We start from the raw sequence: 18,334 nt of genomic DNA on the forward strand, positions 1-18,334 counted from the left end.
GGAGGGGACATATTTCAGTCCATAACAATGACCCAACTTGATAACCCACTTTCGTTACCATACTTGCTCTTTAAGACTTTGTACTCTTTCCAAACATTAAATCCACTCTCAACTTAGGAAGATCTATGAGTCATTTTGGAAAGAAGGCCAAAAAGGAGTTCCAAAAATGTCCTGAAAACCTGCATATAGGAGGAGGCAGCACGCCATGGTGGGCAGCACAAGAATGTGGCCCCTGAAGCCAGACACACGTGGATCTAGGTCTGACCCTCTTCTTGTTAGAGGGGTGACCTTGGGCAGACTCTTTAATCTCTCTGAGCCTTCACTTCCTCAGCTGCGAAACAGTACTGCCAGAAATCAAACACAAAAGGGCCACATATTATATGATTCTATTTCTATGAAACGTCTAGAATAGGCAAATCCATAGAGACAGATTGTTAGTTGCCAAGGATTGGGGAGAGGGGAACAGGGAGTGACTACTAATTAGTTTGGGGTTTTCTCTTGGGAAGGATGATAATATTCTGGAATTAGATAGTTGTGATGGTTGTACAACACAGTGAATATATTAAAAACCACTGAATTTTACAGGGTGAATTTTCTGGCCTATATATTGCATCTTCATGTTAAAGAAGGATCATAACAAGCATCTATTAATGATGAAACTATTCATGTCAAATACCTTATACAATATCTGGTCCAAAGGAAGAGCTCAAGAAATGTTGACTGTTTACAGGTTGACTATGTAATTTATCATCCAAATTGGGACACTTTTGAGGGTTGATGGGGCACTAGTAATTCTTATATTGTCACATCAGGTGTAAACCAGGACTGGACAAACACTGTCCTGGGCAAATTCTGAGGGATGGTCACCTAGCTATTTGCATTTGGACAGCTTTGGGTCTGTTTTGACGAGGGCAGCATTTATTTGAATATTCAAGATTAGGAATATTAAGAATCACAGACATGACTATTAGTTTACCCACAAAGACACCCATGTCTGATGATCATTCCTCCAGTAGCAAGTGAATGAGTTGCCTTTCAGTCATTTTCACCCTGATTCCACATTTTAATAGGTACAGCTCAACCATAACAACCTCACAAAAAGCCAGGGATGGAGAGAACTGCCTCACCAGTCTTAACCTTTTCACTACAAAACACTTTAAAAGTCAACCCCTCACCTCTCCTTGAGCTTGTTTTTCTCCATTCTTTATTGTCTGTTTTTGCTCCTTTTGTTTGCCTGTTGTAATTTCCCCCAGCCGAGGCTCCAGGCTTACTTTTGATGCATTCGCCCTTTTCCTGCTCCGTATGCCTTTACTCTTTTGTGACCCTTTTCTACTACTCTTTCAGTTCAACACACCTTACTGAGTGCCTGTTCTGTGCCAGGTACTTTCCTGGACTCCAGGGATACTGAGGTGAACAAGACTCAGGCATTACCACTGAAGAATACATAGGCTGGCAGGCAAGGCAGGCGCATCCGCAGGTGATCACTGTGATTGGGGCTCATCAAGGATGTGTGCAAGGGGTAATGTGACATCACCCCTAGAAGGTAGCTAACCCAGAGTGGCGGGTGAGGGGGTAGCATAATGGATTCTTCACAGAGGGGACACTTCATCCAAAACAGGAAGCAAGAGTTAGAGTTAGCCAGGTGAGGAGGAGGGTGAGAGAAGGCTGTCAGAGGCAGAAGAGATTAGTAAACCTGCTGTGAACAATGAGGCTGTTAGCAGTGTGGCATTCCTAAAGAGTAAGGAAGGTACAGGGATGGGGAAGTGAGCGGAACCTCACCAAGACGGGCTCCTTGGGTCAGGTGAAGCCGTATACCTGAAGGCAGGGCTCGGGTGGAGTAGCTGAATGAATTTCAGCAGGGGATTGATAGGGCCAGAGTTCTGTTTTGGAAACACCGTCCTGGCAGTAGTTAGGGCAGAGCGTCCCAAACAGGAAAGTGCATATGAATCACCTGGAGCTCTTGTTAAAAATGCAGATTCAGAGTCAGTCAGTGTGGGGCGGGGCCTGAGAAACTATGTGTCTCACAAGCTCCCAGGGGAGACCAGTGCTGCAGGTGTGAGGACTATCCTTGGAGGAACAAAAGTGGAAGGAGTGGATGGAGGAGGGGGCAAAACCAGTGACGAGCCAACCAGGCAGGGCTAGTGCATCAGTTCAGATGGAGAAGATCGTCGCGTGGACGAGGGCAGTGACTGTGAGATGAGAAAGAGGCGAGACGGGAGACATGTGTCCAGGGTAACAAGTGCAGTTGAAGTTGAAAGGTCACAGAGAGGGAGAGGCCTGCATATCCAGGTGCTCTCTTTGCTGGCTCCCCTTTTGCCTTTAGGCGGAGTCAGGGTTTACATATTTGTTTGTTTACTAATTGGCTCACCAACCACATGTACAGCAAGGACAGCATGAGAAGGCTCAACTGGCAGTGCGAAGCATCCTTACAACATGATAACTTTACATAACGTGACATGATAAGCTGGGCTTCGCTTGCCTCACTCCGTTTCCACCATCCCTTGTTACTGCATTCTTCCCTTACCCACCTCTTTGAGAGGGGGGATGCTAGGAACATTCCTCACCCATGACGACACGCTTGAGCGTCTCCTTTGACACTTCCTACCCTTTGGAAAGAAAACCATAGCTTGTCAGATCAAGAGCTTTCTGCTGACATAAACATATAAATTATCTTTTTGACACCCCATCTCTGATGTGTTCCTGGATTCCTTTTAGAGTCACCTACCTGGAAATTACTTTCAGTCTTTTATGGAGCAGCTGAGAGCTTTGCCATGTGTTATCCCATTGGCAACTTACCCCAATCACCCCCCCACCCCGGCGCTGGCCCAGAGTCAGTTCATCCAGAAGCCTAAGCGCATTGCCACTCAGCGTCTTTATGGAGACAATAGTGAACTAGTCCCTTCCAGCCACCCTGATGGCTAATTTCCATCTCTCCTTTTACTCTTCACATTCTGAATCCTGAATGGCATTTTGGAGCTCAGAATCAACTGGAGTTGTCCAGTGAGAAGATCTGACTTGTGCTGAGCAGAATAGTAAATTTGGCAATGTTTTTGATTTTGGTACTATTTAGTGAACTCCCAGGCAAAATCTGTTTTCAGTGATCCTGATTTAATTTCAGCAATATAAAGAAATCGTGTTCTGCATCTTGGTCTACATTCCCTCACCTCCATCCAGCTCTCTATTTATAAGGAACAACAGGCACGCACCTCCTTTGCAGAGTTTGGACCCTTTCCTTCCTTCTCCTTTCCTATTATCTGCAGGCTACATCCAGAGACCTCAGAACCCTTTAGGGGTTAAACCCCGGGACTACTCCTTTCAAAGGGCTGTTTCATTGTTCATTTAAAATGCAAATATTCTGACATTGCAACAAGCAACAGAAAAATGAAACCCATATCATATACATCTACCAATACAGTCAGACACAACCAGTTTTCTAAAAATGAAGTTGAACAGATTTCCCAGACTTACACTGTGTAAACCACCCGGGGAACTAGGAAACAGAGCTCCTTCGGGGCAGGGCAGAAGAAATTATTAGCCAAGCTATAACCTTCCTGGAGGGTTGAACTCCTGGTAAAAAGAGAACTGCTGAGAGTGGTGAGAGGCTAATTACCAGGTAGCTGCAGTTCATTCTAAAATGGAGCCCTCTCTGCAGGCAGTCTAGTTTTTCAGCATCTGGTGGAGAGCAAGGTGCAGTCAGACACATCAAAGAACAAAGAATAAGTAGGAAGTCATCGGAGGCCCTTTCCCCAGAGCCCAGAGGACTCAGCAATAAACCCCGGAGGGAAGCACAGTTTAAATGGGTACTTAAGATTTCCTGATGGTGGTAAGCAGAGAGAACAAGCCTTGTAGTTGTGTGTGCACGTGTGAAATTCACACCAAATTACAACTGGTTTTTATTTTATTTCTGAAAACATAAAGCAGTTCAAAGTCCTGCCTGTGTGATCAATGGAAGGTTTAAAGTTGCTTGAGATAAACTGCTCAGAAAGATTTCCGGCCCACGTGGCTATCCTAGGGGGGTCCTAGAAGAATCAACCTGAGCAGCTGCCTGACCACTACTCTCTTTTTTTCTATTGAAGTGTAGCTGATTTACGATGTTGCGTTAATTTCTGCAGTTCTGTGAAATGATTCAGTTATACCTGTATACCACCCTCTTTACCTGCAGCCATGTTGATACTGACTAAACTATGTTCAGAAGGGAACTCTGAAATCAGAAGGCTCATGTAGGCCCTGATAGATGATACTACCTAGCAGACACCCTTTTCAAGCTCTAAGGGAATGATGTGTCACTGCCTGAGGCCTTAGGTTGGCCTGGCAGTGACCTGGACATGTTGCATCTGATTCATACTCTTCGCTGGATGGTGTCTAAGAGACTCTCATTGCTCAGGATTACTCTTCATACAAAGGAAAGAGAAAAAAAAATAAAAACAAGATTACCTCCCTAATAGCAATCTTGCCCCTACTCCTGGGACATTGAAATTACTGTGCCTATATTGGAAAGGCTGTTCAAAAGTGACAGTGTAATAATAGCATTCTCAAGATAGTGCTTCCAAGTCCTGTCGAAATTACTAGCTACTCGGATAATTAAAACAATTATAATTGTTTGTTTCCACGTAATGCTTTAGCACTAAATCCACGTGCTGTGCGTGATGCACAACTGGATTCCAAATGGTAGTTTGAATTTTCTTTTAAACTTCAGGTTGATAAAACATTCTGTGTATATCTAACAATCTGAGACATTCGGGACACAACAGAGATCATTTGATGTCACATAATCCGGGCCCTTCATTTTAACAAGTGGGAAGACTGAGATCCAGACAAGGGAAGAGACTTGTCCAAAGGTCTTCCAGCAGGTTATAGCAGATCAGGTCTTCTGGCCTCCGGTAATGGGCTCATTTCATTACACCAGACGTCTTTACTGAAATATAAAGGGAAAACTAATGTCTAAGTGTATGAAGGACAAGAAAGAGATGAACACCTAAACTTGTTCCCTTAAGTCACTCTTTCCTTTCATGTTTACTGTTTTTTTCTTTATCATCTTTTCTCACCTTCTAACTGCAGTGCTAATTCACTTCTCTCTCCTTCTGCTTATTAGTCCAGTGTTTCTCCCTCTTTAGTTTCCCTTTCCTTGATTGTTCTGCATTCCTGCCTCTTCTTTCTAGAATCAGTTTTGCTTGTGTTCACTATGTTGCCCAGCAAGACTGTGAGCACATTGGAGGCCATTCTGTCCTGACTGGTTGTGAATTTCAAAGAAACTCTATAAAGAACCCATTAAAGAATAATAATGCCTTTTAAAAGGGCTACTTAATAGGAGGCCATGAAACCCAGTGTATCAGGGTCACTGTAGTGAATCTGTGTTGGCTGAACAGAAAATCTTTTAGAAAAATATTTCAGAAACTATCCCAAGTTAAATTGGATCAAGAGACACCTGTGGAGCTGAGGATTCTATAAGAAAGTAATATTTCAATGTATAAAATATACATCAAAATGTTAAAAGTCTGGATGATGAGATTATCCTTGCATTTTATTTTCTTCTTTTTGCTTACCAGAATATTCTAATGAATTTATATTCTATCACATAATGGAAGCTGGATTTGAAAACTGGAAAAAAAACTGGAGAAAGACAAATACCATATGATATCACTGATTGTGGAATCTAAACTATGACACAAATGAACATATCTGTGCAACAGAAACAGACTCTAGGATGTAGAAAACAGACTTGTGGTTGCCAAGGAGAAGGGGGTTGGGGGAGGGATGGAGTGGGAGGTTGGGGTTAGCAGATGTAAGCTTTTATATATAGAATGGATAAACCACAAGGTCCTACTGTATAGCACAGGGAACTGTATTCAGTATCTTATGATAAACCATAATGGAAAAGAATATTTTAAAAAAGTATGTGTATAACTGAATCACTTTGCTCGCTGTACAGTGGTAATTAATACAACAGTGTAAATCAACTACACTTCAATTTTAAAAAACAAAATGCACCTCTAAAGGACTTTTGAGTCACAAAATGAGTGGTCATGTGAGCCATCGCTCAGGCTAATCTGCCTGTCTGAAGTGTCTCATTCCCCCACCCTTTCAACACCCCCACGGTTAGCCAGGTGTGCGTGCTTGTCAACACCTGTGGACTAGGTTTAGGGACCAGCTCTGCCCCGCAGCAAGAAGTCTATAAGAGGCTGACACTCAATTTGGCTTCTTGCCAAGCTCCACTCGGGCAGAAGTTACTTAGGACCTGTGATTTCATCCCTCTTTCCCTAGCAGACATCTGCCTGAGTTCTTGACCCCTGTTCACGTAGTCTCTGCTTGGGTTCCGGCTATTTGGTGCTGACTTGGAGAGGCAATAGCCACAGGCTAGACTCCACTCAGCTCTGTTCTCCCCCTAACTGGTCACTACCTCTGCTGTGCACATCATAGGTGCTTCATGAACTGTGGTTTAGCAATATAACTTAATTCCTGAGTGTGCATGGAGCCTTTTACCCTTTTCTTCCCAGATACCCTGGCATACAGTCACGCAAGTCCTGAGTGCTAACTCACTCCTGTGGCATTAGGGTAACCTGGGCTCTATAACCCAAAGCCTAAGAGTCATATACATCTCTCAGCCTGGCTTAGTCTGGGGCTGATCAACCCCAGGTTTACAGAACTCTGACATCCTCCCGCCCTCCACAAGGCTACCTCAATATGGCTGATCTTTGGTTAGGGTGTGTAACTCAAAACAGTTGTCTGCGATGCTCTAGCTGTACTGAGGGACAAGAATCACCAAGACCAGAGAAATTTTAATTCATATGTTTTACTAGACACTGCATATCAAAAATTCTAATGTAGAAAAAGAAACAGAAGGCCTGGTATAATGTGCAAAATGTAGAATTGTGGGCACTGGAGAAGGGCAGAGTGGCAGGAATTATGACTTACTAGCCTTCAGTGAGAAACTGGTTCCAAGGGATACTAACCTTTGTGTCTTAAAATTAGTTGCACATTCCCAGTGCAAATTTTCCAATACCTTTCTCCTCTAATTGCTTAGGGGGAATTATTTGTGCAGAAGGATCTGGTTAAACTGACTCATTGCTATTTATAAATCAAAACCAAAGATATTCCTCTTTTCTGAATGTTTAATTTGATATTTGCTTGTCCCAGCTTACAAGGCTCTAATCCACATTCCTCCAAATACAAAAATGAACAAACATGTTTATGGTGGCACCCACAGACGGACTTGGGGAGCCTTTGTAGGCTATTAGGGGTGGAGTAAACCTCTCCTTTGTTGAACCTTGGGAGAGACTGATTAGAACATTTCTCATCTCTGGCAAACCCATTTCAGTCAGTGAGGTTACTGTGACCACACAGTTTTACTTGGGTGTAGGGAGAAGGAAATGGCAACCCACTCCAGTGTTCTTGCCTGGAGAACCCAGGGACAGGGGAGCCTGGTGGGTTGCCGTCTATGGGGTCGCACAGAGTCGGACATGACTGAAACGACTTAGCAGCAGCAGCAGCAGCAGCAGGGCTGGTCCAGGGAAACTGTTAACAGTTTAACACATGCATTGTTTGTGCCACACCCCCCTCGAGTTAAGACTTTGCTTCCTAGAATGTCTTATTAGCTAACTGATATTTTATCAGCTAACTCATTGGAGCAAGGCTTAGCTGCCTGGTGCTGTAAATAAGAGAATTCATTCTTCATAGCTATTGAGCATTTACTATGTATTGGGTTAACTATACTACAGACCACATAGACTGTCGCTGATGTCACTGAATTAGAAGAACCTACTGTGTCCTTTTGGGTGCAAATCTCCCACTCCACATTGAGCCCCAAAGAGGGACCTATCTTTTTTGGCCTCATGCAATTCGCAGATGCTCTATACCTTATCTTTCTAACCCCATCCATGTCTCTGAGCTGTTTCCATTGTTCATCTGTCCCCTGAAAGCTCCCCAACAGCTCTCACAAGTCCTCTTCACCCAAAGTCAGCTTTTCCCTGAAACAGCCAATCCTGTTGTCTGCATTACCACTCCCAACACACACAAGAGCTAACTGATAAAATGTGAAATGCCGAGATGACTCCAAAACGGTGGCTTTTGAAAAACAAGCCTTAAAGAGCTTATAGTGGTCGAATACATGGGCTCTTAACTCACAGCGCCCCATTCAAATCCTGTTTCTACCACTTACTACTCTTTGACTTTGGGCAAGTTACTTCATTTCTCTGCCCAGTCTGCTAATCTGTCAAATGGGGATAGTGATGGCACATACTTCATTGAGGGTCTCAATGAATTAGTACGTGTGAAATTCATATTAGTGCCTGTGTGCTTAGTCACTCAGTCATGTCCAACTCTTTGCGACCCCATGGACTGTAACCCACCAGGCTCCTCTGTCCATTGAATTTCTCAGGTAAGAATACTGGAGTGAGTAGCCATGCACTCCTCCAGGGGATCTTCCCAACCCAAAGATCAAACTCACATCTCCGGCACCTCCTGCACTGCAGGCAGATTCTTTACTGCTGAGCCATGGACGAAGCCCCATATTAGTGCCTAGTAAATGATAAACATTCTTTTCATATATGTTAGCTATTATCATTGCTGTTTAGGTTGGAAAGGAATTGAGTAGTAACTGTGGGATAGTGGGCAATGGAGTTGATATTTGAGAACAGGCACCATTTTGAGAAAAGCCTCTATTTTGACTACTTATATGGCAGCCATTTTAAAGTGAAATTTCTTTCACTGTTTTCTTTCTGAGCTTTTACCCTCATTCAGAAAGTTAGTATGCTCATTGAAAAATCAGGGTAAAAAAGAAACAGAAAAGCAAGAAGAATTAAAATTCTTATAATCCCATCCATCAAGAGACAGACAGTAGTAGGACCTTAGGGTAAAGCTTTATTGAGGTAAAGAATTATTGAGATAATTCTCAATGCACAGCCACATTTTGGGTGACCAATTTTTTTTTTTAAACTTAGTATTATATTATTTACATTACCATTTGTTAGTATATGGGAAACTACCTTATGGGACATGTAAATTGTTTTCTCCTTTGAACTACTGCAAACAACACTAAGATAAACAGCTTAGTACACAAAGATGTACATCCATATTTGTACACAACCTTAATCATTTCCTTAGGATTAGTTTTTCCCAAAATTGAACCCCTTAGCTTATTTAGGTCGTACTGCCAGTTGTTTGAGACTTTTAATTAAATACCAAGATGTTTTATTTCTGTGTAAAATCTGAATTAAATACTGAAATACAGACACATACTGTGGAAAAGATTCATGATAGTGATGGGCCTTGCTTGGGAAAGCAGTGAAAGGTTTTTGCTACTGGATATCAGAAGCCTGGAGGCAGCAGGCTGTAGGGGAAAGAGCTGGGGCTCTCCTGACTCAAGTACTTGCTTGCAGTTGTATGGCCATGGACTCATAGTTAACCTTGCTGAACCTTAATTTCTTCATAAGGAAGAATTCCTTTTATGTCTTGGCCCATGCTTATCGCTCCCATCTCACGGCTCAGTCTCTCAACTCGCTCACAGCACTCTCTGTCCTCAGTTTTAAGATCTGATCAGACCGAGTGTCTCCACAGATCTTTCCCTATAACTCTACCTTTGTCTGGACCAAACTTCAACTTTGTTCCCTTCCATTCCCCTAACATGTCTAAATAATTAGTACCTGTCACTAGGGCTCAGGTTAGACATCATCTCCCTCCAAAAAAGCTAACTATTCACTCATCACACTTCAGTCTGGGTTACATGCCCCTCTCCTGTTATGCCATTAAAACACTCTTGGCCACTGTCATTTGTATACATCACGCTGTAGTGTACATGATTTTATGTTCTGTTTCTTCCACTAGACTATGAGGTCTTTGAGGTCAGGTACTATTTCTTATTTTTTTTGCATCCTCATTAGCCAAGCAGTGAGGGCTCATAGGAACTTGTTAAATGAGTGACGAATGAATGAAGCAGGGTAATCATACCTATTTAACACACTTATTAACTAATGATTGTATGAAATGATATAACTGGAAATTCCTGGAGTGGAGGTCAGAAAATGGTATCTCATAGTGATAAAGGTAATTGACAGTAACTTTGTGACCCATCTTGTGAAATCATTTAAAATATTCTGAGTGTGAATTTCTGGAGAATTTTTGTCTTTGCTTAAGTCTGTTGAAAGGTGAATTTCGTCATCATAGAAGGAATCTCAGAGGACAAAGGACCTCTTGTTTAAGACAGCTAAGCCCAGCGATTAGTGGTAAGGCGCCATGCCTAAGTGCTTCCAGGGCCTGGGGTCAGCTCGCCCAGACAGACCTCCCCTCTCTGGCCCCACACCTTGGACCCAGAAGTCAAGGAGGAATTGGGTAAGGAGAAAGACAGGGAATAAAGAAAAGAAGGCTGCAATAAGATTCTGTGGGGGTAATAATTGTAGCTTTTGCACAGCAGCTGTGTTTAGAACAGACAAGCTTTACAACAGAGTTCAACAGCCCCCAGACTGGCGCTGCCCTGGACGCCTGTCACTTTTCATTCTTCCTAAGCTCTGCAACCTTCAGCAGATCTTTCCTGTGGTGCCTTGTCCTGGCACCTCATTGGCTAGTTCCTCCCTACCTCCTGTGGTGCCAGTGATCTGTTCAGGGTGGATCTCTCCGCAGTAGAACTGGTCTAACCAAATGTTTTTCCACTTCTGACAGTTTGGCCCACAATTGCTTAGTGGCACCCAGAATCACAAAAGCCAGCCTTGCTCTCAGCTGCTGGGATAACATGCTCCAGGTCCTTTTAGGAAATTGCTGGGTCAGTCTGGCCACCTCCTGGGTGGTTCTGCCCCTCAAGTCAAGCCCTTTTGACCCCAAGACACTGGACTCAGCTCAGCCAGTTTAAAGAATTTCTCAGTCTCTAAGTTGCAATCGGACTTCACTGTCTTAAACCACAAGCTCTGGCTAAGCTCTTATTACTGTAATATATTGTATTTGTGACAGGTCAAATAAGGATGCAAATACAGAGTAACTGACATTTAATAAAAAGAGATAAATTCATTTAGGGATGGACATATACACACTGCTATATTTAAAATGGATAACCGGCAGGAACCTATTGTCTAGCACGGGGAACTCTGCCTCATGTTAAGTGGCAGCCCAGATGGGAGGGGAGTTTGAGAGAGAATGGATAGGAGTCCTCTTACTGTTTACCTGAAACTATCACAATATTGTTAATTGGCTGTACCCCAATACAAAATAAAAAATTTAAATTAAAAAAGAGAGAGAGAGAGAGAAACTCCTATACAATCCAGAAGAATCTTGCCCTCAAGCAAGTTTCACTCTGAGAGAAGCTCTGCAGAGAGCTCTAGCTCCAGGGTAGGGAGCCTCAGCTGAAGGGGTGGCAAGGCCCCAACTACCTGAAACTTCACAGAGATTCCTGCGAGTGCAAACTCGAACTAAGACCCAGCTGCCTCCAACCCAGTTCCAAAGACAGTTCCCCAGTCCCCACCTCCAGCACCTCGAATGTTCTTGGCTTCAGACTCCTTCTTCCTGTCAGCTGTGGGGCTGGGAAGAGAAGGGGAATGCGAAGGGTGGATTAAAGGAAGGCTTGAGTCCAGGCCTCTTCTCTGAGCTCAAGCATCAGGAGGGCAGCCTGGCAGCCAGATGACCATGGAAGATATAAGGCCCCTAGAAGGGTATGACAGGTGACACCTAAACCACATTTGGCCCACTGCTCCATCTGGCCACTGGCCAGACAAAGAACAAGCCCTTTCTTTCTTTCTCAGTTCAATTTATTCTCTGAATCAACAAACCTTAGGCTGTGAGGGGCAAAGCAAACTCAGGAATTTAAACAAAGGCATTCATCCTGCAATGACAAATAAATCCCTGGCAAAGAAATGGCCAACACTGGCTAGCCTTGGACATTATGATTCCAGGATGTTTCCTTTCTGATGTGGTTCAGAAGCTCCTTTGCTTGGAGTACTTTGTACAGGCAGAGGGCTGGGGATGAGCTGATATGGTCAGTCTGTTGGCCAGTCTGTCAGCCCGCAGTGATTGAGCACCTAGTGTGGGGCAGACTGCTTGGAACTGGAGGATATGTTATCATGTCCTAGAGAACCAGGAAGCTTCACAACACATTATAGCAATCCCTCAAGTCACAAGCCCACTACCAAACCAGTGACCAGCCAGGGTTTTTAATTTTTTTGCAAAGTGTGAATTTATTCCATAAATGTGTGTTTTATATACATGTTATAATTCACAATACAAACCTGAAGTTTTAAATGCATAATTTCAAACAGTTCTTTTTGTTTATTTTTTCACAAATGAAAGTATAGTTGTCTTACAATGTTATGTTAGTTTCAGGTATACAGCAAAGTGATTCAGTTATATATATATATATATGTATATTCTTTTTCAGATTCTTTTTCATTATAGGTTATTACAAGATATTGAATATAGCTCCCTGTGCTTTACAGTAAGTCCTCATTGGTTATCTATTTTATATATAGTAGTGTGTATATGTTAATCCCAAACTCCTAATTTATCCCCCCTGCCTTCCTTTCCCCTTTGATGCAAGGAGATCAAACCAGTCCATCCTAAAGGAAATCAGTCCTGAATATTCACTGGAAGGACTGATGCTGAAGCTGAAACTCTAATACTTTGGCCATCTGATGTGAAGAACTGATTCATTGGAAAAGACCCTAATGCTGGGAAAGATTGAAGGCAGAAGGAGAAGGGGCTGACAGAGGATGAGATGGTTGGATGGCATCACCAACTCAATGGACATGAGTTTGAGCAAGCTCCTGGAGTTGGTGATGGACAGGGAAGCCTGGTGTGCTGCAGTCCATGGGGTCGCAAAGAGTTGGATGCAACTGAGCGACTGATCTGAACCATAAACTTGCTTTCTACATCTGTGAATTTGTTTCTGTTCAGCTAGGTTTTGAAACTAGACAGACTAGGGCTTGAACCCCAGCTCACTCATTAATTGAAACAGTAATGTAACCTTGATAACTCAACCTCTCTGCACCATGGTTTTACCACCTGTAAAGATAACAACAATATTTTAGGCCTCATCAGCTTGGGATATTGCTGCTTAGACATAGCATCAGGAATGTGTATTTACCGCCTAAATTTGGAGCCAAATTCCACAAAGCATCAGCATAGCAAACACCTTTATAGCTCTTAGTAGCACTGTTGTAAGTGTTTTACATATTAATTCATTTAACCTTTCTAAAAATCTTATAGAGTGGATACTATTTCCATTTAACAGATGAGAAAGCCCAGGACACAGACAGGTAATGGAACTATCCTAGATAGTGACACTCATTTGATTTTTTTCCCACTCAGTTGATTTGTGTGAACATTACATAAAATAGTGCATGAAAAATTCACCTAGAACATATGCTCTTGATAAATACTATCTATGATTATTAGTCAGTAGTATTATCACTACCATTACTATTGACTGTGTTAGTGTTACTATGAGTAGTTACCACAGAATAATTAAAAATGTAGTTAGACTGGCCTAGAGGCAAAGATGGTGGAGTAGAAAGACCTTGAGCTCACCTCCTCTCATAAGCACACCAAAATTACAACTATTTATAGAACAACTATCAATGAAAAAGACTGGAACCTACCAGAAAAGATCTTCTATAACTAAAGATACAAAGAAGGAACCATAGTGAAACAGATAGGAGCGGTAGAGTCACAGCATAGTCAAGACCAATACCCTTAAATGGGCAACCCACAAACAGAAGGATAATTACGATTGAAGAGGTTCTCCCCAAGAAGCCAAGGGTTTAAGCCCCACTTCGGAGTCTCCAGCCCTGGGGTTCTGGGCTGGGAATACAACCCCCCAGAACATTTGGCTTTGAAGGCCAGCAGAACTTACTTTCAGGAGAGCCATATGGCTGTGGGAAATAGACTCCACTCTTAAAGGGTGCACACAAAATCTCACATGCTCTGAAACCCGGGGCAGAAGCAGTAATGTGAAAGGAGCCTGGGTCAGACCCACCTGCTGATCTTGGAGAGGCTCCCAGAGAGGGAGGAGGCAACTGGAGCTCACCCTGGGGACATGGATATACTACCAGCTCCCATGTTTTGGGAGGTCCTCCTACTACATGACACTGGTGCTGGCAAATGCCCTTTTGAAATCCTCCCTCTGGCTTGTTAGCCTCAGCACCCAGCCCTGCCCACTCCTACCAACCTGTAGACACCAGTACTGGGATGCCTCAGGCCAAGCATCTAGCTGGGCGGGGACACAGCCCCACCTACCAGCAAGCAAGCTGAGACCACAGCCACCCCTGGATATGGCCCTATCCACCAGAGGGCCCAGGACTCAGCCCCACACACCAGTGCACAGGCACTAGACCTGAGACCCTCTGGGCCCTAGAGCCAGAGACCCTAAGACCCAGCTTCACCCAGCGGGCAGGCACCAACTCTAGGATCGTCAGCCTTGAGCAAGCCTGTTCTAGCCTTGGGACCAGCAGCACCCACTAACAGCAGGCAGACAACCGTAGCCCCACAGCCTGTCAACACAGCCCACCCACCAACAGACCAGCAGTGGTGCTACAAACAAATGGGCCCAGACCCCAATTACCAGTAGGCCAACACCAGCTCTGGGACCCCTGGACCCTGCAGCTAGACCCCAGGACTCAGCTCTGCCTACCAGTGGGCCAGCACTAGCCCCAGAATCTGGCTGGGCAGGCACCAGCCCTAGGATCTCCTGGACCCTGAGTCCAGTGAGTCAGCACTAGCTTTGGGGCCCCAGGGGTTCCATAGCCAGCCATCTCATGATCTGGCCCCACCAAGTAGCAAACAGTAGCCTCCACACAAGGCAAAGCCTGGCAACAAACCAGACTGAGGCCTAGCCACACCTACCAGACCATCCATCATAGTCAACCTGTCACAACAGAAGGATGTATGCAGCCACATGGGGGCACCCCTAGAGCATATAGCTCTGATGACTAGAGAGGAGCACATTGCTTTGATGCATAAGATGTCTCCTATAAAAGGCCACTTCTCCAAGATCAGGAAACATAACCAACCTATCAGATATGTAAAAATAAAGAGCAAGTTAGCAAAATGAGATAACAGAGGAACATGTCTCAAATGAAGGAACAAGACAAAATTCCAGAAGAAGCACTAGCTGAAGTGGTGATGGACAATCTACACAAGAAAAAGTTCAAGGTAATTGTAAAGATGATTAAAGAACTCAGGAGAAAAATGGATGAACATGAAGAAGTTAGGAGTTTTTAACAGAGTTAGAAAATATTAAGAACAACCAAATAGAGATGAAAAATACAGTAACTGAAATAAAAAATAAACTGTGAGGAAATAATAGCAGATTAAATGATACAGAGGAATGGATCAATGAGTTGGAAGAAACAGTAGTGAGAATCACTGAAGTTGAAAAGAAAAAAGATGAAAAGAAATAAGGACAGTTTCAGAGACCTCTAAAACAACATCAAGTATACTAACATTCACATTATAAGGGTTCCAGAAGGAAAAGACAGAAAGAAAGAGGCAGAGAACATATTTGAAGATATAATAGCTGAAAACTTCCCTAACATAGGAAAGGAAACAGATGTCCAAGGAAGCACAGAGCCCCAAACATGATCAATTCAAAGAGGCCCACATCAGGCACATTGTGTGCAGATGACAGGATACTATACATAGAAAATCCCAAAGATGCCATCAAAAAACTATTAAAACTTGTCAATGAACTTTACCCATAAAGTTGCATTTCTATATACTAACAAAGAAATATTAGAAAGAAGAAGTAAGGAAACAATCCCATTTATGACTGCCCTAAAACAACAAACTTACCTATAGGTAAAAGACCTATTCTTAGAAAACTAAGAACTGACGAACAATACTGTTGACTGCAAAAATGGATGGAAAGATTTACCATGTTCTTGGATTGGAAAAGATAATATTGTTAAAATGACCATACTATCCAAGGCAACATACAGATGCAATGCAACCTTTATCAAAATACTAATAGCATTTTCTACAGAACTAGAATGGATAATTTTAAAAATTTGTATGAAAACACAAACGACCCCAAATAGCCAAAACGAGATTGAGTCAGAAGAGCAGAGCTGGATTTATCATGCTCCCCTGGCTTCAGACTATACTACAAAGTCACAATAATCAAAACAGTATGGTACTAGCGAAACAAAAACAAAAAACAGAAACCAGACTCACAAATTAATGGAACAGAATAGAGAGCCCATAAATAAACCCACACACTTATGGTCAATTAATCTATAACAGGGAAGGCAAGAATATACATTGGAGAAAAGACGGGTGTGTTTGTGCTTAGCCACTCAGTCATGTCCAACTCTTTGCGACCCCATGGACTGTAGCTTGTCAGGCTACTCTGTCCATGGAAATTTTCCAGGCAATAATGCTGGAGTGGGTTGCCATTTCCTACTTCAGGGAGAAAAGATGGTCTCTTCAATAAGGGGTGCTGGGGAAACTGGACAGCTATATGACAGGATAAAGTCAGAACATTCTCTAAGACCATATACAAAAATAATCTCAAAATGGATTAAAGATCTAAATGTAAGACAGGAAACCATAAAACTCCTAGTTAGACAAAAACATACAGAATACTCATTGACATAAATTGTAGCAATATTTTTTTTTTATCTGTCTCCTCAGGAAAAGGAAACAAAACAACAAGTAAGCAAGTGGGACCAGTTAAATTTAAAAGTTTTTTGCATAGCAAAGGAAAAAATGAAAATTCAGCCTACTGAATGAGAGAAAATGCAAAATCATATTTGTAAATGATTTGACCATATGGGATTAATATTCAAAAAATTAAAATGACTCATATAGCTTAATATAAGTCAAACAACCCAATTTTTAAAATAAGCAGAAGACCTGAATAGACATTTTACTAAAGAAGATGTAAAGATGGCCAACAGGCATGTAAAATATGCTCAACATTGCTAATCATCAGGAAAATGCTAATCAAAACAGCAATGAGGAGACTTTGCAAAGTGGATTGAAATTAAAATCATGACTGAGAGCATGGGTCATTACAATTTATGGGCTTAAAGGGGTTTCATAATCCTGAATCTGTGAAAGTCTGAGCTAGACTTATATACACTGAGACATGTGCCTGGACAAATATGTTCAGTTAAAGCTAATTCTAGTTAAGTTCCCTTAATACTGTGCAACCATTTTCCACAATGAAAGAAATTTAAATGTAGATGTGAAAAGAATTCCTAAACACAGTATGTAGAAAAAGTCTCTCCTTTGGCAGAGACTTGCACTTTTCATTTGTACCTTTCCAAATGGACTGAAGTTTTCTAATCTCCCTCATGTGTTACTGAATATATTAACTGTGCACATTAAGGTAGCGCTAGTGGTAAAGAACCCGCCTGCCAATGCGGGAGACATAAGAACTGAGTATTCAACCCTTGGTTCAGGAAGATCCCCTGGAGGAGGGCATGGCAACCCACTCCAGTGTTCTTGCCTGGAGAGTCCCATGGACAGAGGAGCCTGGTGGGCTACAGTGCAGAGGGTCACAAAAAGTTGGACATGACTGAAATGACTTAGCATGCATGCACATAGTTGATTTACAGTGTAATTTCTGCTATACACCAGAATGATATGTGTGTGTGTATAAATATATGTATATATATACACACACACATATATATATACAATTTTTACATTCTTTTCCATTTAAGTTATTACAAAATATAGAATACAGTTCTTTGCACAATAGAGTAGGACCTGCTGTTTATCTATTTTGCGTATAGCAGTGTGTATCTGTTAATCCCAAGCTCCTAATTTATCCTTCCCCCGTTCCCCTTTGATAACATGGAAGTTATCATGTTTTATATGTCTGTGAGTCTGTTTCTGTTTTATAAATAAGTTAGTTTGTATCCTTTTTTAGATTCCACATATGGGTGGTATTATATGATGTTTGCCTTTCTCTGGCTGACTTACTTTGCTTAGTATGATATTCTCTAGGTCCATCCATGTTGTTGCAAATGGCATTATTTCAATCTTTTTTGTGGCTGAGTAATGTTCCACTGTGTAGACATACCACATCTTTCTCCATTCATCTGTTGATGCACATTTGGGTTGCTTCCATGTATTGTCTGTTGTGGATGGTGCTGCTGTGAATGTTGGGGTGCATGCATCTTCTCAAATTAGAGTTTTCTTCTTTTCTAGATATATGCCCAAGAGGGGAATTGCTGGATCATACAAAAATTAACTCACAATGGCTGAAAATATAAGACATGAAACTGTAAAACTTGTAGACGTGAATATAGGCAAAAATGCTCTGGCATAAATCATGTCAATGTTTTCTTAGATCAGTCTCCTAAGATAAAAGAAATAAAAGTAAAAATAAAAATAAAAAAAACAGCAATGAGAT

At 42.2% G+C, this 18,334-nt stretch overlaps 1 protein-coding gene across 1 annotated transcript in view; it reads right to left on the reverse strand.

Annotated features, from left to right (window-relative positions):
• The window catches only part of FRMD7 (FERM domain containing 7), a 61,439-nt gene that overhangs the window by 34,380 nt on the left and 8,725 nt on the right, over positions 1-18,334 (reverse strand). The window lies entirely within an intron of this gene.

This window comes from Budorcas taxicolor, chromosome X (genome assembly GCF_023091745.1).
Source record: "Budorcas taxicolor isolate Tak-1 chromosome X, Takin1.1, whole genome shotgun sequence".
Classification (NCBI taxonomy): Eukaryota; Metazoa; Chordata; class Mammalia; order Artiodactyla; family Bovidae; genus Budorcas; species Budorcas taxicolor.